The sequence below is a fragment of the Bos taurus genome, chromosome 29 (genome assembly GCF_002263795.3).
Source record: "Bos taurus isolate L1 Dominette 01449 registration number 42190680 breed Hereford chromosome 29, ARS-UCD2.0, whole genome shotgun sequence".
NCBI classification, from domain to species: Eukaryota; Metazoa; Chordata; class Mammalia; order Artiodactyla; family Bovidae; genus Bos; species Bos taurus.
Window position 1 is genome coordinate 29,395,421 of NC_037356.1, and position 25,647 is coordinate 29,421,067.

Sequence of the window (25,647 nt, forward strand, 5' to 3'; positions counted from 1 at the left end):
GCGACCTGCTGCAAAGCTCGAGGGCAGAATGAGTGTATAAATTTTGTGCAAGCAGAGATGCAGGATGTCCAGCATGTAGGCCAGGTCAACAGTGGGTAGACCTCTCTTCTCACCAGAACTCAGCACAACCGCCCCCGCCTCACAACCCTTCCGCCCCCAGCCCCACTCCCCTACCTCCACTGCTGTTGGAAACGCAGCTCTTGGTGGTATCTGCTTCCATGAGCTTGGAAGGATCACGCAGTCATAAGCATCTAGTTTTTTAAACCATTGACACCTACAGACCTCACAGCCCTTCCCCCACTTCTCCAGAGCCTCAATCAAGTCAGCCGAGCAGACACGCTGATCCTGCTGCCTCCACAAGCATTTCCTTTCACTGTGGACCATCAAAAGTCGAAGCAAATGGAAGTGACTTGGAGTTATGGCACCAAAAAGGCCAAATGAGCAAAGAAATAATCAACTGCACATGAGCCACTTCAGCTCCGACACAATGCAAAGGGCCTAGGACTAACCCCAGGAAAGGTCACTGAGATCAAAGGTCATGAGCAGAAAAAGGCACCCGTGAGGGGCTGCCAGCTGCAATGGGAGCCAATGTGGTCTTAATTACTCACCAAAAGAGAAGGAGTCTGAGCCAGGGCCGAGTTGGGTTCTAGTCACATATTTGTGTGGTTTTTTTTTCTTTTAAAGTCAAGTGTTCCTGTTCCACTCTCTTTCAAAGAGGCTATTTCTTCCTGCTTCTAGAGCACAGGAAACCAAGAATTGTGGAGATAAGATAATTCTGGCATCCACAGTAAGCTGTACAGGAGTGTTCCAAATATTTAAAAGCATAGCTGCATACAGACAAGGGAAATTCTAAAGCATGACTTAGGAGGGATCATTAAAAACACAGAATACAGCAAGTTTCAAGGAGATTATTCTTGAATCCCTTGCAAGCATCACAAAATCAACACTTGCCACAAATCCAACTCTCAGTCAATTTTCGGGTTTGTCACTGGAATTGGCTTCGTGGGAAAACGTAACACCGTGATGGTAACCACAAAACAAACGCCAGACGCAAAGTTTTCAGTTTGCAAAGAACTAGCTGAACTTGAACAGGCTGATGTTATAAAGATCCAGACAGACACTGGGCTAATGCTCTTTGATGGAGAATGAGAAGAAGGAAGGTGAAGCCATTTTAAAAAGAGCTCTGGATGATAAGTGTTAGGCAATAAAATTAATATAGTTGTTAATAAGAACAATGCCTTGCTCAGACCTTACCAAATGGAATGAATTTTCCTTGGCCATGACGAAAGACACCCTCAAGGGGTTTTGGCTTAGATTTCATTTTCATAATGAGGAAATAAGGACTGAAGGAGAAACTCATTTCCATGCAATATATTCTAATGTATACAGTAAAATACTGAGGAAAAAGCAAAACAACAACAACAACAAAAATTTAGAGATCTAAGAATAAATATCTTGGCTGCAAACAAACTTGAATCAATGATGGTTGGGCACTGGACCTCCATCAGGATGATTTTTGTATTATATGACCTGCTGAATTATGAGTGTCCTAGAGACCTGGAACTTAGTGATACTAGTCTCCAAGTACCTTCTTCCACCTTTAAACTTGGCTGCATAAAATACAGGGAGCTTAGCGATGATCTAGAGGGGTGGAATGAAAGAAGGTAGAAGGGAGACTCAAGAGGAAGGGAATATATGCATACATAGAGCTGATTCACATTGTTGTACAGCAGAAACTATAACACAACATGGTAAAGCAACTATATTCCAATTTAAAAAAAATAAAATAGGGACTTCCCCGGTGGTCCAGTGGCTAAGACTTCGTACTCCCAAAGCAGGGGGTCCAGGTTTGAACCCTGGTCATGGAACTAGACCCCACATGCTGCAGCTAAGACCCAGCATGGCCAAATAAATAATTTTTAAAAAGCAAAATAAACATAACCAAAAATAAATAAACCTAGCTGAATAAAATAACGGAAGGGGTGTATATTTCTTAGGGCCCAGTTTGTTCAAGCTGGTGATGGGAATTAGGTCAGACACGGCTCTGCCAGAGCTGTCACAGCATCACGTCTGTGCGCTAGGCGCTGAGAATGGAGCCCTTCGAGCACTGCCATAGGCTAGCATACATGTCAATCACAGGTTCCCGTGCACTTAGCACAGTCACCACAAATGGACTGATAAATATAGAAATAAGTAAAAACACACAAAGGCCTGTAGAAAAAAAAAAACCCTGCATTCTTAGAAGCTTTGACAGATAAAAATCAAAGAAATGATCAAGATACAACGTCCTGATGAAGTGAACATAGAAAAATGGATCAATTAAGATTGGGATATCTTTGTAAACACAACACAATACTGCATGAAGTTTTAGTCCAACTGGGAGAGCCTGAGACACCGTTTTAGCAGTGGGTCCACCTTGTCCACCAGAAATGAAACAAAGCTTGCTGGAACAACTCTGCTGGGCTGCACGCATGTGCACCAAAGAGCAGCAGCTGCTTTGTGACATTAGATTGGACAATGGGAAACAGGAAGGTCCAAAGAAAGAATTCAAGAACACACTGATAGAGGAGATACACACAGACACACACAGCACACAAGGGTACGAGCGGAAAACCAGCACGGCAGACAGACCCACCCAGGAAGACAGACAGACTTACTCCAGTGACGCTCCTCTGTGTAAGTCTTTTCTGAAAATCCCCTGTTTATTATTTTTGGTGTCCATGTATAAACAAGGCATAAAAATCATCTCATTAGATTATGATTACACTTGATATTTAACCCCATATAGTTTTAACTCCATCAACATCACCCAATTAATTTATTAATGGTTAGTTCCAAAATACTCAAGAACACAAAAAAACATTTTTTAAGTGCCATAAACAGTAAAGGCAATTCCAAAAGAACACCAAATTTCTTGGTACAATAACAGCAATGTGGTATTAAATATACAGCTTCCCAAGGTAACAGACTTCTTTAAAGACGTAATTCTGATTTAGATATTTTAAGTTCTGGTATACTTCTGATATATATTTTTTCATATCACACTATACTCACGTCATAGCTGACATTTGTAGAACATACATGTTGATACAGGCATATACCTTGTAGCTGAACTCTTAAGGACTCATTATTGGCCTCTAGAACAACTTGAGGAGTTTTTGGTTTTCATTCTTGGTGAGATTTAGAAGAGAATGATTAACTTGATTGTTCATATAATGACAGGTGATTAATTTGGATCTTATAAGAATGCTGTGGGTTGGATCCTTTGCTTAAATTTCTAAAATCTCTTCCTTCAACCCATTTTCTAAGACATTATGAGTAGAGTTGAAAGTTGTAGCCTAAAAACACAAAAAGCAGTTTCTCAATTCATTTATACAACAAAAATGTATTGAGCGTCCATATTCAAAGCAGTTGGGGAAAAAAAAAGATTAGAGAAAAGATGACATAGAAGCAGAATAAGATAACAGAGACCTTGATCTCATTTCTTAAATCTCTGACATCTTTAACTCCTGGATTACATATAAACAGCAGCATTCAGAACTTTTTTGACATAAAAAAGAGTTTCCAAAAGTGACAGGAGTTTGAATTTTTTAATAACATATTTTTAAAGTATTTAATAAGAATATTCAAAATATATTTTAAAAAAATTAACAGTTGGTAGTCTACAGTGACGTATTTCTTTTTCCTAGAGGATTCAGTCAGGTGGAACATTTAGTAAATTAGTGTGGCTTAGATTCTGTCTGCAAATAGAGGGAAAAAAAACCCCACAATTTTCTCTCAGTTTTAGAATTCTATGACAAACATTTTACAAGCGCTATGTTTAAATGAAAAAGCACTTAAAAGCCTGTGCGCACCTCTTACACTAGTTTTGCCTCATCTCTGGCAGACTCCAAACATGACTACTCTAATGAAAGAGGAAAGGGGGAAGAGAAACAGCAAAGGTGTCCAAAATCAACAACAGTTCAGCTCTAAAAATTAAGTCAAAAGCATATAGTTCAGCCCTCCAGTTTGCAAGCAAAAAAGAGAGTGCTTGTGTTCACTCTTATTAAAAAAAAACAAAAAAAAAAAACACCAAGTTGAAAAAAAAAGCAGGAGACAAGTTTATGATTTCATTGTAAGAACTTGAAGAGGCAGACCCTTTACTTTGTATTCGGGTAAAGAAACTGAGGTTCCCTGGTGGCCCAGTGGTAGAGAATTCACGTGCCAATGCAGGAGAAGGGCTTCGATCTCTGGGTCAGGAAAATCCCCGGGAGAAGGAAAAATCCACTCCAGTTTTCTTGCCTGGAAAATTCCACAGACAGAGAAGCCTGGCAGGCTACAGCCCATAGGGTCCCGAAAGAGTCAGACACGACTTAGCGACTGAACAATAATAACGAAGAAACTGAAGAAATTTCCCTACAAATTTTTCCTGCTTTGTGAAAGTGTCATCCACTATTTTACAGTCAAATTATCTGTGAGGTTTTCCCAGAATTCTGGGAACACTGGTAGAAACATATGCACAATGGAAAAGACAGAACTTCTCGTGAAAACTCAGGGTTGTCTTACAAAAGAAAGACTGATCATGAAGCAAACAGCCCTGCTGATTTGAAAACTACTAAGTTATCAAGCTTTCCAAGAACTTACATTGAAGAAAACATTTCATAACTCTACATAATCACCTCCTTTTTCTCTGCCCAGCTTCCATGCCAACCTGAGTAAGAACTTAAGAGGAAGGCCCAGCTGGCAGGTGTGGGTGTTCCAAAAATCAGATATTATTTTGTTTATTTGAATTGCATTCTTTGCTTGAGCAGCCTCGGGGTACAAATAAAACATACAAGTAATTAAAATAACCAACAGCAGGACTAATAAAACAGCTAAAAGCAACTCTTACAGAGAGAGAGACTCTCTAAGTGTTTGCCTCCTGACCTCAGTATATGGAACAATGAAGGTACGTGTAAAACTAAGTGAGGCATTACCAGTTCTGCTGGAGGAGGATAAAAAGCCAACTCAAGTCTGTGGTCAGAGGGAGAATCCGACTTGATGCTGACGCATCATAAACACACGGCTGTAAACACTACAGATGGAGAAACATTCAGCATGAGACACAGCAAAGACGCCACACATCCAATTTGGAAAACTGTACACTGATAGTTTACCAAATTTAATCGAGAGCAATGGTTCCCAGAGTTTTGGATTTCAATAACCAGAGACACCTAAAAATAAAACAAAACACCCATACGTCCCATGTAAGTACACGAACCATTTACCAAGTTAAAAAAAAGAAAAGAAGAACTGCCATCTACAATCATTGTTCATTGGAACAGAACAAAACATGAGCCAAAAAGTAATTTTAGAATAAATTTGGCTTTAGGAAATAATCACTCCATGTCTTTCAGCTGGCTGTTTCTCATTTTACTCCATATGAATATAAAATCCTCACTATAAATCAAGCTGGTTTAAAGATCAATGTTGAGAAACAGTAATCTCAAGACTTTAAAGTCTTCAGTCTGATAAATCAGTAGATTATGTTATAACAGCTCATCACCAACATTTGGTTATAAAATAGTTAAATCATGTGTCTCTTAATGGAGCATTAAACACACACACCCCTCAGATTTTTGTCTTGAATGTCAACCAACAGATCTCCCGAAAGCAGCGTTTTCGCTCTTAGTACTCACAGGTTTCTGCCACTCACAAAGACCCCACTGGTCCCAGCAGCACCTGTACTTTCGTTATTAACATTCCTCTCCAAAATAGGCCAAACTTCTAGACCTTATTGGGAAGCAAAATTCCCGTTATCCCCTTACTTTCTCTGCAGACTATTTCACACTCTGTTTTAAAACTTTACAAAAAAGAAAAAAAAAATTTTTTTAAGAAATTACTGAGATAAAACATAAGGAATTTCACTCCAATACTATGTTATAGAAGTCCTATATCTCCCTGTATGCACATTAAATTTAATCAATGAACAAGTATATACCTGAATCTGTAGCGTTTCCATAATAAATTATTGTAATCTTCTATAAATTAAAGCAATTTTCTCTCTGTACCATCATGGTACATCAAATAAAGATGGCCCTGTCTATAAGATCTTTAAAAAAAGATAAAATAAAACTTCTTTCCTTCTTCAGTAATGGCTTTGATTTTCATTTGAATCTGATTTCCTGAGAAAAAATGGTAACCAAGGGAACAGTATTGAAGGGAATGCACAGAAGTTGGTTTTACCTGACTCATTACACTGTGAAAATAAAGAACTAGGCTAGATATCTATAGGTCATATAAATGTAAAAAATTTCTACCGGACCTGGATTAAATAGTAGGTCCATGAGGGAAGGGAACCACATCTAGTTTGGTCACCTCTGTATATCTAAAACCTGCGAAGTAAACTACACAAAATGAGTGTTCAGATAATCTCCCCAAGATTGCATAGCTAATAAATGATGGGGGTGAGACTGAGCCCAGGGTGAGCCCAGGCCTCCATTTCACCCTTTCTACACACAGCTTCTTAAATAAAAGGAGAGCCTTGAGTATAGTCTCTTCTTTATGCCTGTTGAATTCACTGTGAATCCACAGCCACTTCTCATTCTGGAAGGATGCTTAAATCTATGAGGTTTTAGTTTTCTTTCTCTATTTTAGTTTTAATCTGCAGATGAATTTCTGAAGGTATGAAAATCTTTTTTCTTTTTTTAATTTTATTGTGTTTCTGCACTGCTGAAACCTGAATTATTGTTATCTTATTCCAGGTCATCAGACAAACGATAAAGACATGACACAAGATTTCCATGCCTGGTTTACATTTGTGTTCTTGGATCATACCCATGACATGTGAAGGTCAAATGATGTTACATAATACCATTCAAAGAAAGTTCTGAAACAGGTGAAAAGAAAAGTAGGAACTGTAAATCATCTTCTAGCTCATGGCAACATAAGTGCGCCAACTTGAAAAGCAGATGACATCGCAGATGGTATAATATAACATTAGAAACACATGTACTACAAAGATCCTACATTACCATGGCTCATCAACAATAAGTAAATAAGAATGCATACATGCACTTCATCAAATGAATTCTAAATTTTTTTTCAGTATTATGTATCAGAGTGTACTTTTAAAGTGGCCCACAAAATACTGGACCAATAGTTAAATACAAGTTCATTATTAAAAAGAAAAAATAGGGGCTTCCCTGGCAGTCCAGAGGTTAACAATCCAGGCTTCCAGTGCAGGGGGTGTGGGTGTGATTCCTGGTTAGGGGACTAGATCCCACAAGCTTCGGGGTGCTGCTGTTGCTGCTAAGTCACTTCGGTCGTGTCCGACTCTGTGCGACCCCATAGACGGCAGCCCACCAGGCTCCCCCGTCCCTGGGATTCTCCAGGCAAGAACACTGGAGTGGGTTGCCATTTCCTCCTCCAATGCATGAAAGTGAAAAGTGAAAGTGAAGTCGCTCAGTCGTGTTCAACTCTTAGCGACCCCATGGACTGCAGCCTACCAGGCTCCTCCGTCCATGGGATTTTCCAGGCAAGAGTACTGGAGTGGGGTGCCATTGCCTTCTCCGTTCAAGGTGCAGCCAAAAATTAATAAAATCAATTAATTAATTAAAATAAAAATGAAAGGTTTAAAAAAAGAAAAGAAAAATAATGTTAAACATGCTTAAAATCAAAGAATCAAATCAAAAGGCCAAGTCTTCCTATTAGGGCTTCCCAGGTGACTCTAGTGGTTAAGAACCCACCGGCCAATGCAGGAGATATAAGAGACACAGCTTCAGTCCCTCGGTTGGAAAGATCCCCTGGAGGAGGGCACGGCAACCCACTCCAGTATTCTTGCCTGGGAAATCCCAGGGGAGCCTGGCAGGCTACAGGGGTCGCAGAGAGTGACACAACTGAAGCGACTTAGCACACATGCATCTTCCCCTTATTCAACTCAATACTGACAATGTAACAAGACAGTTTTTAAGATTTAACATTTTTGAATTACATTGGTTTTGTGATTTTGTCACAATGTGCAAATTTAGTTTTATAAGAAGTTTGCATCTAGTTTATTTTGTACATAATTAAATGAGGTTAATAATAAAATTTTTTAAACAATATTGGGGTTTATAAAAATTTTTCCCTTTGATAAGTGAAAGTGAAGTCGCTCAGTCATGTCCAACTCTTTGTGACCCCATGGACTGTAGCCTACAGGCTCCTCCTCCATGGGATTCTCCAGGCAAGAAGTGGTACATTATTCAAGTTTAAGTGTCCACTCCTTTTTAGCAAAATACAGGACATTATCACCTCCGTTAAGACATTAACTAATCACACACAAAGCTAATTCCTTGATTATATACATCTTTGCAAATCTCAACTGAGACTGGGGGTGACAAGACAAGAATTATAGTTTCAAATACTAGAGTCACATTCCCCCCAAATCAAAAAGGTTAAAAGAATCTTGTAAATGCTACCCACCTCCATAGCCACCAAGACCACTACCTTAAGAAAATTCTATAAATGCATTTCAACTAAGCTTTATCCATAGGCCCCAGAGGGAATATCTTAAAAATCTGTGCATGTTAGAGTTATGGTACAATGTTTTTTTCTACAAACAGGCTCATTATTGCTGCAAAATTTACTGTGCTTCCATGAAAACCCGGATTCCAGTGATATAATAAAAATACAATAATGAGGCCAACCTGTAAGGTAGAAGAAACAGATGAATTCTCAAACCTTAACTAAAAAAAATATTTAAAACCACAACAAAAAAGTAAGACAGAACAGTATCTCCTTCCTGAAGCATTAGTACTGTCACTGCTGATGACAGAAAGGAACTCCAGGACAGACAGGCCACAGTCAGGTAGAAAGTGATGCCTGCAGCCCCCACCTTTCCATGTTCTGATTCCACAACTCCTGGCTCCAGTTCTTTGGATTCCCCTCTACTGCTAAATCTCAATCTTCAACAGTCACTTGAGGGCTTATCCCGGCCAGAGAAACAACTCAAGGGCGTGGCTAGGGTGGGGCTGACTGTGCACCACTGGCCTCCCTCCAAATCAAACATTTGCATCAGATGATCGCAAGTCTATTCTATTTCTTTTTTAGAAACAACTTGGGAATGACACTTTATTGGTGGTCTTCAAAGCTATCAAGCCCAGTTAAGTATTTATCTGCTCTGACCATATCTAAGCCCAAGAGAAAAAAAGTAATTTGAAAGAGACTTAAGAGCCAAACTCATTATTAAGTATGTATACATCAAAATCCTAGAAAGCACTGGGATTTCCCACAGATAAGAACATTTGTACCTTTGGTGGGAAAATTATCAAGAAGAATTAACAAAAGGTTCCAACCATAGGTAGCTCTTGCTTTTAAGAATGTGTCAATAAGACTAGGTAAGAAGTTCATCTCATATCTAAAATTTTATTTTCCTGGTACTAAAGTAGGTTTCTATTGAGTCTGGGGAGATGAGGAGAAACGGGAGATCGCAAAGAAACAAAATTGAAATTTAGGTAAGAAAGGGGATATGGGAAAATCACCGCCAGCTATTATATTATTCACATAACCTAACCACTCTCTGCGATGGAAGCCAAGTCCTAACCAACTCAACAGCAACATATAATCAATTCTAGTTTCTTTCCACATTTACAGTCCCCAAAGTTTAATCCCAACTCATTTTATTTTGAAATGACCGTCTTGAATTCAGCAACATCACAATAATATTTTGTAACTATTAGACCAGAACTCACAGATAATATAACAGCAGCAACCCCTCACGTGCAAGAAGCACCTATCAAGCACCTATCACTCTGTGAGGATTAACTGAGGTGATCCCATTATACAGACAGGGAAACATAGAGGCCTTGTCACGGAGATGGTGGGGTCAGGCTTTGATCCCACTCACACTGACTCCAGAGTTTACTGTACTCTAAACCTGTATGATCAATAGCCTGAAAGCTCCCAGGTTATGAAAATTCCATTTACAGAAAATGAATTCATTCTCAATTGTTTCACTCATTTGGAAATTCCTTATGCTCAATTTACTTAAAATAAGGTGGAGAGAGTTCTTCTGGTCCTATACTCATTTCTACTAAGCAACATATGAATGATTAAAACACAAGAAATCATGTTGGTTGGACACAGAACTACATGTAGACTAATGATTTAAAGTGTTGCCAAGACCCTGGATGGGAGGGGAGTTTGGGGGAGAATGGATACATGTATACTTATGGCTGAATCCCTCTGCTGTTCATCTGAAACTATGACAACATTGTTTGTTAATACAAAATAAAAAGTTAAAAAATTTTTAAACAGTAATTAAAAAGAACATCTGCACATTTTAGTCATACAGAGAACCTGTTGGTAATGAGAATAAGGAACAAATAACATAGCAAAGGTTAGCAGGGACACTCAGTGACACTATTACAAGTTTCTAAATCATGGTTGCATGGTAAGACAGCAAGAGGGTAAAAATGCTTTAGGTTAAAGCCAAAAATTGGCAAAGAACTCAAATTTCACCAGAAAATAAATAAGAAAATTCCTTACAGGTTAAAAAATTCCACTAGACAAAAGAATATATATATAACATCAAAGAAAGTCGTAAGAAAGATGTTAAGGTGTGAAGCAAGATCTCCAAAATTTCAAGAATTTAATCATGTAGAAGTCAAATTAACCTACTGATCTAAAAATATTCTTTTAAAGCCATTTAGTTATACCATTAAAAATAATATATAAATTAATACCTATTAACCCCGACAGATAAAACTACATTACATTACAGACTTGGCTGATACTGGGCAGTTGGAGATCTGAACAAGTATTCATTCTTGCTCTGTTTTTGTCCTTTCAAAAAAAAAAAAACTTACAGACAAGCTTCATCAATCATTAAGAGGGCCTGGTTCTGATATTATATGAGTTCTGTCAACCTTAATCAAATCGCTTGCCAGATCGTAGATAAGTAATGACTTGCTTAGGTTAAGCAAGGCCAGAGTCTTCCTTCTGTAGTATATACAGCTCCAGAGTGAAAATAAACAGCCTCACACCTCAAACTAGGAGCTGGACTCTGTGCTCTTATAACTCAGCTTCTCTCCAGCCCAGGAGGAGGGGCAAGATTTGCCTTTAAGTTACCTATTTTTCTTTCTTTCCTTCTCCATTTGGTCATCAAAACTTTTAAACTATCTCATTAAACTAGTTTGATCTACAATGAAAGAACACAAGTAAGGTATCCTTAAATGCTGTAGCATTAACATTTGTTTTAGCCAATATTATACAATGATATGGGGCTTCCCTGGTGGCTCAGATGGTAGAGAATCTGCCTGCAGTGCAGGAGACCTGGGTTTGATCCCTGGGTGGGGAAGATCTCCTGGAGAAGGGAATAGCTACTCAGTCCAGTATTCTTGCCTGGAGAATGCCAAGGACAAAAAGGAGCCTGGCGGGCTATAGTCCATGAGGCTGCAAAAGAGTCTGACACGGCTGAGTGACTAACACTTTCACTTTCTTTCATACAATGATATAAAACAGAAAAGAAATAGCTAATAATTGGGAGGCAGGCTCAAGCTGCTGCTGCTGCTAAGTCACTTCAGTCGTGTCCGACTCTGTGCGACCCCATAGACGGCAGCCCACCAGGCTCCTCTGTCCATGGGATTCTCCAGGCAAGAACACTGGAGTGGGTTGCCATTTCCTCCTCCAATGCATGAAAGTGAAAAGTGAAAGTGAAGTTGCTCAGTTGTGTCCGACTCCTAGCGACCCATGGACTGCAGCCTACCAGGCTCCTCCATCCATGGGATTTTCCAGGCAAGAGTACTGGAGTGGGGTGCCATTGCCTTCTCCAGCAGGCTCAAGAGGGAGGGTATATATATATATATATATATATATATTTATGACTGATTCAAATTATGACTGATTCAAACTATTATAAAGCAGAAACCAATATGATATGGTAAAGCAATTAACCTCCAATTTTAAATAAATTAAAAAAGAAAAGAAATAGTTAATGATTGACAAAAGAAATATGAGAAGAATCACTTAAAGTTACAAAGTTTGTATTCATTTTCTAACATATCCAAGAAACAGAAAATAAGATTAAGCACTGACCTCATCTGTCATGCTCAGAACACAGGGGTACCGTGGAACAAATGTTAAGAAAAAGAGCATTCAATTTGATTTGATATTTATTTCACAAGCAAAAATGTATATGTAAAATGAGATTTATTTCTAAAAGCCCCCTTTGCTATTTTCCTTACTGGGCATGTAACTGGATAGGGCTTTCAAACTTCATTTTCAGCTGGAATATACCATTAAAGAATTTCTAAGAATCCAGGTACCTGGCTCTAAAAAAATGTGTTGGAAAATAAGGATCCCTGTTGCTGGTGGGGGGGTCGGGGCGGGGTGGGGGGGGGGGCGTGGTGGTAATTAAAGACCTTTTTAAAGAGGAAAGAGCTTAAAAAAATACAAAACACCTGGGGGTCAATTTTACCTTGGGCAAAATTTACTTCACTATCTCAGTATCTTCCGATAGAATCTTGGATGCAGTTTGTGGTTTACAAATGTCAAAGACAAAAACAAAACAAGAAACTTCCTGGCAGTCAAATGTTTAGGACTCAGTACTTTCACTGCAGGGTGCCAGGGTTTGATCCTTGGTGGGGAAACTGAGATCTCATGAGTTACATGGCACAACCAAAAAATTAAAAAAAAAAAAAAAAAACCTTAAAATTCAACTATTTCATTCTATTCCTAATCATACAAACGTGCACTTATAATCTAAATTAAGCTTAAAAACAAAGACCTCAGTTTCAAATAATCTCCTCTTCCAACATTAGAGATATTTTAACCCAACTTTGAACTACATTAAAAACTCCTGTGTGTGAAACCAATGCTCAATCTTTATTTTCCTCATGACTTCCCTTCTTATGAAAACTTTACTATTTCATACATTATTGCAAACAGGAAAAAAAAAAAAAAGCTTTTAAAACACTCTGCAAAGTACAAAGGACCCTATAGAATTATTTAAGAAATAACAACCATTAGAAATAGAGGGTAGGAGACAAATATTCTGTAAACAGAATGAAAAGAATCACAGGATAGGCGTCTAACTGAACTAGCAATTCCTCAGCACGGAGCTGCGTGAGCACAGGGGGGTCCCGGTTCCACCCAACCTGTCTGCGCATGCAGTGTCAGGACCGTCTTTCGCTCCCCAATCCTCTGGAAGCATCATTCTGATAAGTCTGCAGGGCACTCATTCAATCAAGGCCCCTGGCTTAACCAAAGCAATACTTTGCTCCTTTGTCACCACACTGCTTATTATTAAATTGCCCAAGTATTTCTGTAGTACAAATCCCTCTAGATGATTCAGGCACAAAAGATGCTAGTATTTCTCAGTGAATTAGAAAGAACTTTTAAAGCAAATGGGGACTGTTTGTCTAGGAAATGGCAAGTGAATGGATTCTTTCTCCAGAAAACTCACATTTCAACATGAAGGGGGGAAAAAAATCTTAATTGCACAAATGAAAAACTCAGAACTCAGTCTCTCATTCTTGATCGTTGAAGCCCTCAGGAGTTTAGTATGTGGTGTCTGTTAATTTGATTCCATGCCCAGCTGACATCTACAGTCACAACTCATTAAGTATTCAGTATATGTGTACAACACCGAGCTGAGAAAACATGGATCTGATCAAGGGCTGTCTTTGTTCTACAGGGTCAATTGTTTCCCTATCTTTTTCCTAATAATCTGCCTATCTGGAAGAGAAAATCTTCAAATAAGTAAAACCTTGACAATTTTTCTTTAAAACAATTTCTACTGTTACTTTCCTGTGGGTAGGGTACAACCTGGACTTACTAAGCTCATATTTAGAAACTCACTTTGGGAGTTAGCTACAAGACCTTATTAACATTAACAAGATGTATTCAGTCAAATCCCTGAGCTAAAATTTATTTGATGCTGCAAAAAAAAGATTGTCAAATCTCTGCACAAGCTTTATTGTTTATGATTTAAAATCCCACCGTAGCTGCAGTCACAGTGACAAAATTAAAATTATTTTAAGGCCTAACCACGGTGACAACAGCTCTTTTAAAATACATCCTCGAACACAAAAGGATAACAGATAATGACAATTTCATTGGCTAACCTAATAGGAGACCACAGTTAACAACCCATCTTAGAATGATTCAAAATTGGCTTCAGTCGCCATGAGGCTAAAAAAAAAAAAAAAAACTTTGGCTCTAAAGTGTATGAAGAAAATTCTATGAAAGGCGTTTATATGGATCTACAGTCAAAACATGAATAACTTAATAACTAGAGCTTGGAATTAGGGATTCAGAGTAGAAGTTTGATCTGTTTTCGTTTTACTCTCAAAAAGGACTTGACCATAGTAAAGGAAGTGTGTCTAATATTCAACAAATAGAAATCAAAAGAACTGATTTAGAGGTCAGGCCCAATTCTAATCAGATTATAATATGACTTGAAAATATGTTCTTCAAGAGGAGTAAAAATGCAGAATTAGGTCTAAAATCTAACCCATCCATACTATAATCCTTCTTATTGTAAAACAAAATGTGTAATTTCATTTTGGAAGACCATCTAAGACTTAATGGAAGAAACAATAAAATGACCTGGTTTAAAAAAGTGATCAGGAATAGGAGAACCCACATGGTAATTTATGGACACAACACAATGGTAAGACCAGTGTGGTTCTACTTGGGTGTTTTAATAATCTATTAAGAAACATAAAACTATTTTCCCAGGATTCAGCAGTCCCAAGATCTACTGGAACAACTGTTCAGATGCATGGAAACCAATTTGAAATCCTGGTGCATCAGTTGTCATTAAATCATGGCAATATCTAAAAGCCTAATTAGCCTAATTTCAAGAGTGAACAGGGTAACACAGGCAGGAGGAAACACTAGATTCAAACAACGTCATTTTACTGGTGTTTACTGGAATAAACAGCACTTGTCTAACACAATCCCACTCATAGTCACATTTAGACATTCCCCCTCATATGACCATTTCAACAGCTAATTATCAAACTTTCAATATATTGAAAGCTATGTAACATCAATAATGAAGCTTAACTTCACTTCATAGAGGAGGATTCTTCATACCTAATCTCATAACTTCACACTCACCAACCTAGGAGGAAGTTTAAACCACTGAAACAGAGGTGAGTGAAAAACAGCATATCCGTTCCAGCTGAAGCTATGTTCACTCCTTCTTACTGCCTGTTATTCACTGTGCTATTTTGTTGCACACATGCCCTGAGGCTAAAACCATGAAAATAATCCAAAATAAATGGGCAAGAAAAATCTTATCCCTAGCTTATGATGCTATTTCTCTTTTTATTGGAATACAAGAGGCTGCCAAGTTCTGATGTCACTACAGTAATTTCATGGCCTGATAAAAGTAGTATTTTATCCATTAGACATTCGTCCCCTTTGCCAATTTCACCTCCAACCAGGCAGTGTATGCAATTACTCACTGAACAGATTTCAAATGATAGTAAAAGAGAAAATACTAATTACTGTTATTCTGATACCTAAAAAGCCAGTAACTGTTAGAAATTTCCCTGGCAAGAGACAGAAAGCAGAATGTACTTTTTAGTGCCAGAAATCCAGGAAAACTCCTCTAATACTATGTATTTAAAAAAAAGACAATATCTGACATCAGCTCTCTGGGCACAAAACAACAGCACAGAACAAAATTAAACATCTTAAATACGTAAAATGTTTTGACAAGCATTCCAGTGATAATGTGATGATAGAAGTCCTAATATCTTTAACATTTTTTTTTTAAATTCTAAGCTTTCTTTTAATTACACACTTCTGCCCTTAAAAATCCAGTGAGATCAGTGACTCTGCATGTCCCTGGGATTTCCCAGACAAGAATACTGGAGTGGGTTGACATTTCCTCCTCCAGGGTATCTTCCTGACACAGGTATCGAATCCTCTTGTGTCTCCTGCATTGGCAGGCAGGTTCTTTACCACTGAACCATCTGGGAAGCCTCGTAATTCTCTGTAGGAGTGAGTCAGTTACTTGGCCAGTGGTGAAGCTTCAAGTAAACTCAGGTGCGTACCTACCTAAAAAGGTAGCAGATATTTGTAAAGTGTTCTCATTTCTGCTAATGATATGCTTAGAATACTGGAAAGGGCCCTGTTTTCTCTTTAAGTAAAAAAGAATATTTGACATTTACTTGTTATTGATAAACTAAATTACATTTAAAGTGAAAGGGTCAACAAGAAGAGGCAGTCCTCAACTTTAAACTAGAGCTGGTTTGAGAAACTTTATTTATCCAATGGTTGTTTGGAACTCTACACATTTTTTCCCTCCAAAATTATGTACAGTTGCCCCCGCCTCTTATCCACAGGGGATACATTCCAAGGCCCCTAGTGAATGTCTGAAGCTGTGGATAGTACTAAACCCTATTTATACTGTGTTTTTTCCTATACATACATATCTATGATAAAGCTGAATGTATAAATTAGGCACAGTAAGAGATTAACAATAGAGCAATTTTAACAATATGGTATAATAAAAGTTATATGAATGTGGTCTCTCTCTCTCAAAATATTGCACTATTATGAATACTGCTCTTATGATGATGATGGTAGGAGGTGACCAAGTGCCCAACTGGATGTGATGAAGTGAGGTGAGTAACAGGCATTGTGATGCAGAATTAGGCTAGTACATATCGTCAGAAGGACGATCACCAGCTCCTGATAAGCCTGGTCACCCAGGCGTGACGAAGTGAATGGCTGGATGTCAGCGGCAGGACAATACTGAAGGTCTGGGGATCTTGGGTGGCAGCGGTGGGGGGAAAGTATTTCATTACACTACTGAGAACAGCACACAACTTGCAACTTATGAATCATTTATTTCTGGAACTTTCCATGTAATATTTTTGGACTGTGATTGATCCCAGGGAAATGAAACTGCAGCAAGTGATCCCTGGGGTAAGGGGGAACTATTGAATGTGATGGTTAAGTAGCACAGCCCCCTCAGGAGAGCCTGTCTCATGGGCTCATACTGAAAAGGCCTTTGGGGGTCATGAGGTCCCAACTCTCACCCAAGGGAAAGATTTCTTCCGCAGCATCTTTTGCAAACACCACTATAACACGTCTAGCAACAAGGAGCTCATGCCCTTTAAAAGAGCATTTTCTGTCCTGAGGCAGCTTTAGTTGTCAACAGTTCTTCTTTTGAAAAAAATCTGCATCTTTTGAGTGCCCCCTCTGGGACAAAAGATGAATCATATATCACTATTTCAACTCTCCCCACCCCCAGTGAAATCTTGGCTGCTGGGGTTCTGATTTAAGAGAAAAGGGGACCACTTGCCCCCTGTAGTCCAAAGGAACCCATCCTGTACATGGCTGTATGTGAAGATGGACCTGGTGTCAAGGAGCTATGAAAAAGAAGATTTAATAAAATTACAAACGTTGAAAAAGACAATGTCTCCAGAGAGAGAGAAGTGGCTTGTATCCCAGCAGAACACCCAGAAAATGCTTCAACATTTCCAAGAGCAGAAACACACGCTATTAACCTCAGCTGCAGCCCCTTCCAAAATTTAAAAACAAAAAACACACTTCTGATTCATCCATATCATCTGGTATTCTTATTTCACTGTTTGGTGAAATCAATTTGACTTATTTTGTAATAGGGAATTCCAACAATACCAATAGAAATTCCAAACATATAGGCAGAGACTGACAGCAACTGTTCAGAACGTTAGTGACTAAAATTCTTCTTCCTGAATCAACTGTGGGGTCCCATTCTTCAAAATTTTCCTGCAGTATAACAATATCCTTGCTCCATTTTCTTCCATTATGGGTGGATTTTTCCCCCCCCCCCCCCAAGAATCCACTGTGTTGCTTTGCTTTCTCCTAAGAGAATATGATGCTAATGCTGAGCTAGTTATTGCTTTCCTTGAATGCACCATGCTAAGTATTGACTTTGACATTAAATCCTAAGCATGAACATTATCAGCTACCTTAGATGGTCCTTATTTTGAGGCTCCCTCTCTCCCTTTCTAAACACACACACAAGTGAAGGCAGTTATCAAAGGATTTGGTTCATGGAACTGTCACTGAAGGTGACGGAACCTTCAACCCAACTTCATGTACAAACGTAAGTTCTTTCTAAGATAGTGACTAGGACCTCATTTTCTAATGATTGAGGAAGAGATGTTATTTTCTTGTTTTCCCAATAACCACATACCTAATGTGCCAATAAAATGAACTACTATGAATTTCAAAATAGGCAAAAGATGCTAAAACAATTTGAAAAGCATGAATTCCTACCATACACAGTAACAGAGATGGCTCTCAGACATAAGGAACAGTGCAAGAAACCAGATATAAAGAATACTTATCATGTGAGTCTATTTTTATAAAGTTCAGGAACAGGCAAAACTCACGTATGGTTGAGACTAGTCAAAATAGCTGTCCTCGGCTGGGGGCGGCGGCGAAGTCCATGAAGGGGCACCAGGGCGCCTTCCAAGATGAAGAAGTGTTCTACATCTTGATCTGGGTAACGGTTACCACACATGTGCATATATAAAACTTCATCTGGCTGTTCGCTCAGTATACATTAACTGTACACTTGTGTACATTTTCCTATTATACCTCAAAGAGGGGGGGATGCAACATTGTTTCCAAGTGCCTTTTAAGTCTCAATTGCAAAATGAAGAGAACTGTAGCATACTGAAATTAGAGCAGTTCCATGTGCCCCCACTATTACTAACATCAGAGAATTCCTCATTGTTTAATCTTCAAAAGAAATCACTTCTGGATCAAAGTAACAGACTAATGTGTACAGGAGGAGTTACCTAAAATAGCAGCTAACATTCATAGAGGTCTTACTATATGCCAAGTGCTTTACTTTCAGAATCTCACGTAATCCACAAAACAATGCAGTTACTACCATTATTAGCCCCATTTTAGGGATGAGGAAGTCAAGGCTTAGATCGAAATCACCTTCCCAACTCATACAAATAAAAAGAGATGAGCTAATCTATGACAAGAATGGCTGAAAAGCAAGCTGTATGTCAGTTCCTTAATTCTGTTTACACAAGAGCAATATAAAAATATTGTAACCAAATGTAAGCAGAATATGTCTCAGTTCAGTAACATAACCTGTGTGTTTTCCCCCCTCTCAAGTAGTAAGGAACTGGACAGTTTCCTAAGTCTATGGTTAAAAGCACAGCACTGGTTCTCAAGAACTGAAGTCCTGACTCACATTCCAACTGACAGGTAGCAAAACAAAATCTGCTTTGGGATAGTTTTATTATCTCTGGCCATCAAAATACACTACACACCAAAGTTCCTGAACAACTGTGAACAGAGAGGGGCCCAATGCTAACTTTAGTATTTACTCCCATTCATCCCAGAGTCTTTTCAATCTGGCCGTACTAGTAGCCGGAGAAGGCAATGGCACCCCACTCCAGTACTCTTGCCTGGAAAATCCCATGGACGGAGGAGCCTGGTAGGCTGCAGTCCATGGGGTGGCTAAGAGTCGGACACGACTGAGCGACTTCACTTTCTCTTTTCACTTTCATGCATTGGAGAAGGAAATGGCAACCCACTCCAGTGTTCTTGCCTGGAGAATCCCAGGGACGGACGGGGAAGCCTGGTGGGCTGCCGTCTATGGGGTCGCACAGAGTCGGACACGACTGAATCGACTTAGCATAGCATACTAGTAGAATGCAAGCCCAGGAAGAAGGTAGAAAAAAAAGTTAAACATATTCTCTAAAAGACTTCTTTATTTTTTAAACGCTTAGTGTTAAACATTTAGGAGGCTCTAGTAGAGGACTACACAGGAATTGGATGGAGAGATCTGTGACACACAAGATTTTAATCAGAAACAAAATCTATCAAATAGGCTACTGCTCTCTGCTCTAGTTGAAAGCGACAAACACTGGAATTCACACTCATTTTTAACTATTCTTGGAAGATGAAAATCAATTAAGTAGAACGTCCAAGATTCAGAACTGCTCTTCCTTGAAAAACACATAAGAAACAAACCAGGCTCATAGTCTGAAGAGCGTCTGTATTCAAAAATCATTCAGGGGCAGGGGAAGAAGGGTGGGGTGAGGGCTGGGGTGGGGTGGAGTGGAGAGACATGCTGATGTTTCTCAAAAATTTTGCTCCAAAGATTTTACAGAATATTTGATAGATATATTTTCATTTATTTGTGGCCGCTGGCAAGTGTGCAAAGCGATGTCTTAAAAAATCCTAGCAGAGAGAAATTTTTCAAAAGACAACAGAAGAGACAGACATACCCTGCACGAAGGTAAATTCTGCGATAATGTTACAAAAACACAATAAAAGTCATATAAAAACAACACAGCAAACTTAAATATGCCTATTCAAACAAGCATTTCATCTCTGCAAAACACTCTGCTTCACAGAAAAGTCTGATTCTGCTCTTGGCTGAAAAGTTATTAAAACAATAAAGCGGCCCTTACAGGCGAGACCGAACTGTACCATGATTTTCCATAGTTATCAAAAGATCATTCACAGAAAACTTACCAGGTCTGCAACGTGTATATGCTTGTGCTTCGGAGGGAAAGCAGAAAAGTGACTTTCTGTACTTACAGTGGCGTGCACTTCAGGATAAAGACGCATCACCACAGTCGTGCTGCTAAGAAAGTCCTGGCCAGCAATCTGCCTATGGGTTGGGCTCTTCTCGTACAAGATAAGCTGTTAAGTCCTGCCTTGATTTTAGATCCACTAACATATGGAGTCTTCTAATGTAGCCTCTCTCCGTCCCCACGCCCACCACCACCCGCCCCCCCATCACCACTCGGCTCCCCTCCCTCTCCACACACACACATACACACATACAAAAAAGGCACTGCAGGGCAGAAATTCCTCAGGTGCTCGCTAATGGAATTCCCAGGGTCTTGGAGCCGCTTCGGGGATCAAGAGATCTCATCGCCCCTGCTGGGGTAAGGAGCAGCAAGTCTGTTCCATTTAATCAAATACAGAATGAATTTTCAGCTCTATTCACTAGCTTGTCTCCAGGGCTCTCAAAAGGCACCAGGCAGCTAGAATCACACACATGTGGCTCTTTTAGGCAAGTATAATTAGTTTGATTTTAAAAAGCCACATTAATAATATCACCTCAGGACCATTATTCAGGGGACAGATGACAATGATACTGTATGTTTTAAGCCTGACAATGGGGGGAAAGAGCACAGACAATGAGGGAGAACTTGAAGGATTAAAAAAAAACCAACAAACCAGTTTTTCATTTAATTGTAATCCAATATATTTAAAGTGAAATTAAATATATCCCATATACTATCTCTTCATTGTAATTGAAGAGAGTCAAGCTCTCCTTTCTGTTCTCCTGAAAAATGAGTCAGTACCACATATACAACATTTATAAATGGAGTGCTTATAAATCAATGAAATGTTTATGTATAATATAATATTTAAAATACAAACAATAAAGCATTCTCTAATTCAAGTTAATAAAATTTCTTGAAAAAAAGCACCCATCAAAACCCACATTAAATCAAGTCCTTCAGAGCAATCTGTTTACCAACCAGACTCCAAATTTCCTTTCTAATCTAATTAGTTTCTATTAAGTAGTAAGATCATATGTCTATAGAGACTATCCCTAGATGTCAAGGCTTCTCTTCTGATGTGTTGCCTTAGCTCCACTCTTACACAGTAGAAATGCTAACCACAAGGCAATAGCTAATGTAACAATGTGTTAACAAATAACAAATTTTTCACTTAATGGTTTTAAATTTCTGATCTCCAGCCTGATTTTGCTACAATAAGGCTTAATTCTTGAGATCATTTTTCCAGTATTTTACTTAAAAACAGTACCGATTCACTTACAAACAGTACCTAAAAATCTTACAGATTTTTTAGTCCAAAGGTCTGCATAAGAAACATTTCTAAAGAAGCAACATTATACTTCAACTTCCATTTTGACAAAACCATTAATGAAATTATCTAGAAAGTCGCGAAAGCATAAGGGCAAAAGTGGGAAAAGAAAAAGAAAGCATGAGAACTAGTCAACAAGTTTTACCTGAAATTCTTTGAGCCCAGCCCTATGGCAGAAGTTCTTACTCCAACATAAAGATTCCTCTTACAGATGGGACGGTGGGGAGTGTCCTATCTTAAAATGAACTTAATTCCTTCCATGCACAGGCAAGCCACCTGCAAAGAAGACAAGTAACACTGATTTAGAAGCCAACCTACACAAGGTAGATCTGTACGCTCCAATCTGTACGCTCCAAGTCCTAAGGGTTCTCTGTGCTTCCTGGCTGGAGGGTCAGAGCTGTTTAAGTACTTTCCACAGAAGAGGAGGCTGATGAGAACCATGGCAATCAATCAAGGCGTCCCAAGTGAGTTACTACACAAACAATAGCACAGTACCTCTAGTAACTGATTTTCCTGGTTGACTAAACTATTCAAACAAAGACAGATTTCCCAAATACTATATCCCAGTTTTTGCATGAAAGTTAAACAATATACACATGTGTGCGTCTGTGCGCGCGTGTGCGTGCGTGCGTGTTTTACAGAAATATAAATGTTTCTGCTCCACACGCTGCCAAACACACACCCAGGGCACGTCTTTACGAAATGAAACAGGTTTTCTCCATCCTTCTCATATAACTTAGAGTATGAGGCAGTTTATTTCCACATGTGCAAAACAGAAACTACAGTATTTGGTGCCTCTCTGGGTTCCTAAGAATGCTTTCTAGTTAAGCACTCATTTAAATTTTCCAGAAATTTTCTAGAGGTCGCTTTCATCTTGTCCTAAAAGTTGAACTACTCCCACATTCTCAGCTAAAATAGACTACTCCCCAAAAAATGAGCTATAAAATGTAATAGACTGTTTAGAATTATACTGAGAATAAACCCATTTCATGCTCCAGCCCCCTCCGACCCTCTCCTACCAGACACTGTCCACTAGGTATGCCAAGAGTCAGCTGGAAAGTCTGCGGCTTGTGGCATCAGTGAGGCAAGGAAGGAGAATTGGCCTTGTTCACCTTTACTGGCCACTGGCCTGAGACTGTATCTCATGTTTCCTTTTAGTCCAGTCTTCTGTTTCTCAAGGTGTCTGATTTAAGGACACAGAGGTTAATGAGGTTCCCTCAATTCTAGATGCCAACTTGGAAGGCAGCCTGCCCTTCAGGCACCTGCCACCCTCTGGAGTCTGAGCTGGGAAAAACAGGCATTCTGGAGAAATCTCTTTTTGGAGAGCCTTCCACCTGATTTGGTGGGCTGGGGAGAACAATGAAGGGAAGGGCGAGAGAGGCTCTCTAGCCCCTCGGTGATTTATTACTGAAATTCCTAGATGTGGAGAGAATGCAACAAAGGTCTGGAAGCTGCAGAGTGAAATAAATAGCGGGCTGTAATGTATTTAGCAAATGATAATGCAATCCACAGAATGCTTTACAGAGGAGAAGGAAAAAATACGCTCCCTGGGGCTGGGAAGTCACTGAGTCTGTGAAGGCAGAGAAAGATACATTGTGCAGGAAATTTCTCTTGATTCTCCCTACACATAAATCACTGTCTCTCTCGGGCGCTCCGCTGGGATGGAGGTTGAGAGGCGAGAGATCCGGCTCCCTTGGGAAAACGTGCCCGGCGCCCCCTGCACCCCGCTATGCTTCATCTCACCTGCCCCAGCGGATCATTGTCAAAGAGATTGTATCGTGTCACTGACACCTCACCCCGCCTCCTCCACGAGGTGGCTCAGAGTCCCCAGGACCGGGAACCTAGGAGCTCCCCGCTGCGCATCCTTCAGTTACCCTTTCCAGACCCCGAACGCAGCCTGGACCCCCAGCCCTCCCAGGCAGCCCGCTCCCCCGGACCTCCAGCTCCCAAGCCTCGTGGCGCCCAAGCCCGGTGTCCCCAGGCCACCCCTCCCGCCCACACTTAGGTGCGACCCCACCCCCGCACCTCTCAGCGGGGCTGGCTAAGCCCCCAGACCTCCTGCGCGGCAGCCGGCTCCGAAAGCCACCCCCAGGTCATCCCCCGCGCGCTGGCGGCGGCTACGGCGGCGGCGGCGGCTGCGATCCGAACGGGCCCCTCCATGCACCGGGCAGGGCAGCGGGAGGGCGTGGCACCTCTCACGCCGGGGCGGGGGGCGCGGGGGCGGGCGGCGCGGGGTCCCGATCTCCTCGCACCAAGCCGCGCGAGCCGGGCACCCGGGACTCAGGGGAGGGGAGGCGGGGGTGGGTGGGCGGAGTCACCGGGGCGCGCCCCCGCGGCCGCGCTCCTCCCCGCCAAGGCGCGCGGGCGCGTCACCCGGCGGGCGCCGCGCCAGCGAACAGCACGCGAGGAGCGGGAGGAGGGAACCGGGCCGCGGAGGCCGCAGCTCCCCGCCGGCCCGCGCCCCGCCAGAGGGTGCGCGCGCAGCCTGCCAGATCAGCGGCGGGGGGACGGGCCATACCAACGAGCTGGGGGGAGGGGGTGCGTTCCGGGCAGGCCCTTCTCCTTGTCCCCCTCTTGCTTGCCCTACAAGGTAGCCCCCCCAGGAAAGGAGAGAACAGTCTCTGCTTTGGTTTAGGATGGGGAAGGATGAGTTGCCTTAGCAATTCTCGGAGTTTCCCATAATGCCTGCACTCCCTTTCCCCTCACCTTTACTTCCCCGGGAGAGGCGGCCTTTGGGGCGGTCCACTACTGGGCTCGAGCACGAGCACTACTGGGTTACACGGGCCCCGGTTTCCCCGCCCAGGCCCCGCCCCTCATCCCTCCACCTAAGCCGTCTGCGGAGCCAGCCAGTCCATCTCTTCTCTTGGCTCGTACCTAGTGTCTGCCTTATGGCTCCGGCTTCCCGCCGCTTTTGGTTCCTTCGCCTTTGCCCCACGTTTAGTATTTAGATTCTTAGGCGGTGAATTTTCCTCGGATTCACCGCTTCTCTCGCTCTGCCTTCACATATACGTAGGCAGGTAACAAAACTTCCTAGAGACTAGGAGAGGCTCAGCGTCGCCTCGTGCAACCACCTCGGCCTTTGGCCCCAGAGTCTTCCCAACTTGTCCTTTGGACGTGCCCCAAGTGATCTGATTTCACTGAACTTCAGTTGTTCAAACAGAAAAGAAAATAATTTCTACTGTATTTAAAGGTTGCTGTGAAGCATAAGTATGATACTTAGTGGAAAGCACCTGCCACAGCATGGGCATTCGAGGATTGTGACCTCTATATAATAATAATAATAATAGCAGTTAATTTTTTTACCATCGTCGTCCCTTACTATTTAACTACAAAAAAGAGCTCTAATGATACTTGGAGTTCAAAAACACTCAGTTCTGAACATCAGGAGAAATATGACATTCCTAACCTTCCATGGGATCGCAGAGTCAGACATGACTGAACAACTTTCACTTCACTACCTTCTTAACTGAATTTCACAAGCAAAGGCTATGAAAGTGTGGTGTTCAGACAGTTTAGTTTTTTGCTTTAGCTATATCCAGGGTCTTTATGAAAGCATCTGGTCCTAAGAAAGTCAGTAGAGGAGAGGGAAAAAAGAACTCTACTTCTTTGTTCTCTATTGTTTCATTTATGATTTTTTTCAATCAGTAAATAAGATGTCCTGTAAACAGTGAAGGTTTATTTGAACTGAGAGTTTTGTATGAATGAGATGGAAGTCCTGTAGGTTTCTTGCAGCACTCTGAGAATCCCATAGCAGTTTCTCTACAGGCTCTTGAGGGTTCTCTCCTGGAGCCTCATTGATTCTGGGCTTTCCCAAGACTCATA

The 25,647-nt window shown here is 40.7% G+C and overlaps 1 protein-coding gene across 7 annotated transcripts in view; it reads right to left on the reverse strand.

Annotated features, from left to right (window-relative positions):
* Positions 1-24,550, reverse strand: part of CDON (cell adhesion associated, oncogene regulated) — a 99,383-nt gene extending 74,833 nt beyond the window's left edge. For 3 of the 7 annotated variants that reach the window (XR_240630.4, XM_005226821.5, XM_059882978.1), the window contains exons 1-2: positions 23,851-24,107; positions 21,971-22,101 (exon numbers count right to left, since the gene is read on the reverse strand). The gene's annotated coding sequence lies outside the window, so the exon portion shown is untranslated. Of the gene's footprint in view, positions 1-608; positions 22,102-23,850; positions 24,108-24,531 lie in introns of those variants that run through there. The other 4 variants (XM_059882977.1, XM_059882976.1, XM_024987224.2 and 1 more) reach the window with 4 other exon arrangements.
* Positions 24,551-25,647: the final 1,097 nt, after the last annotated feature.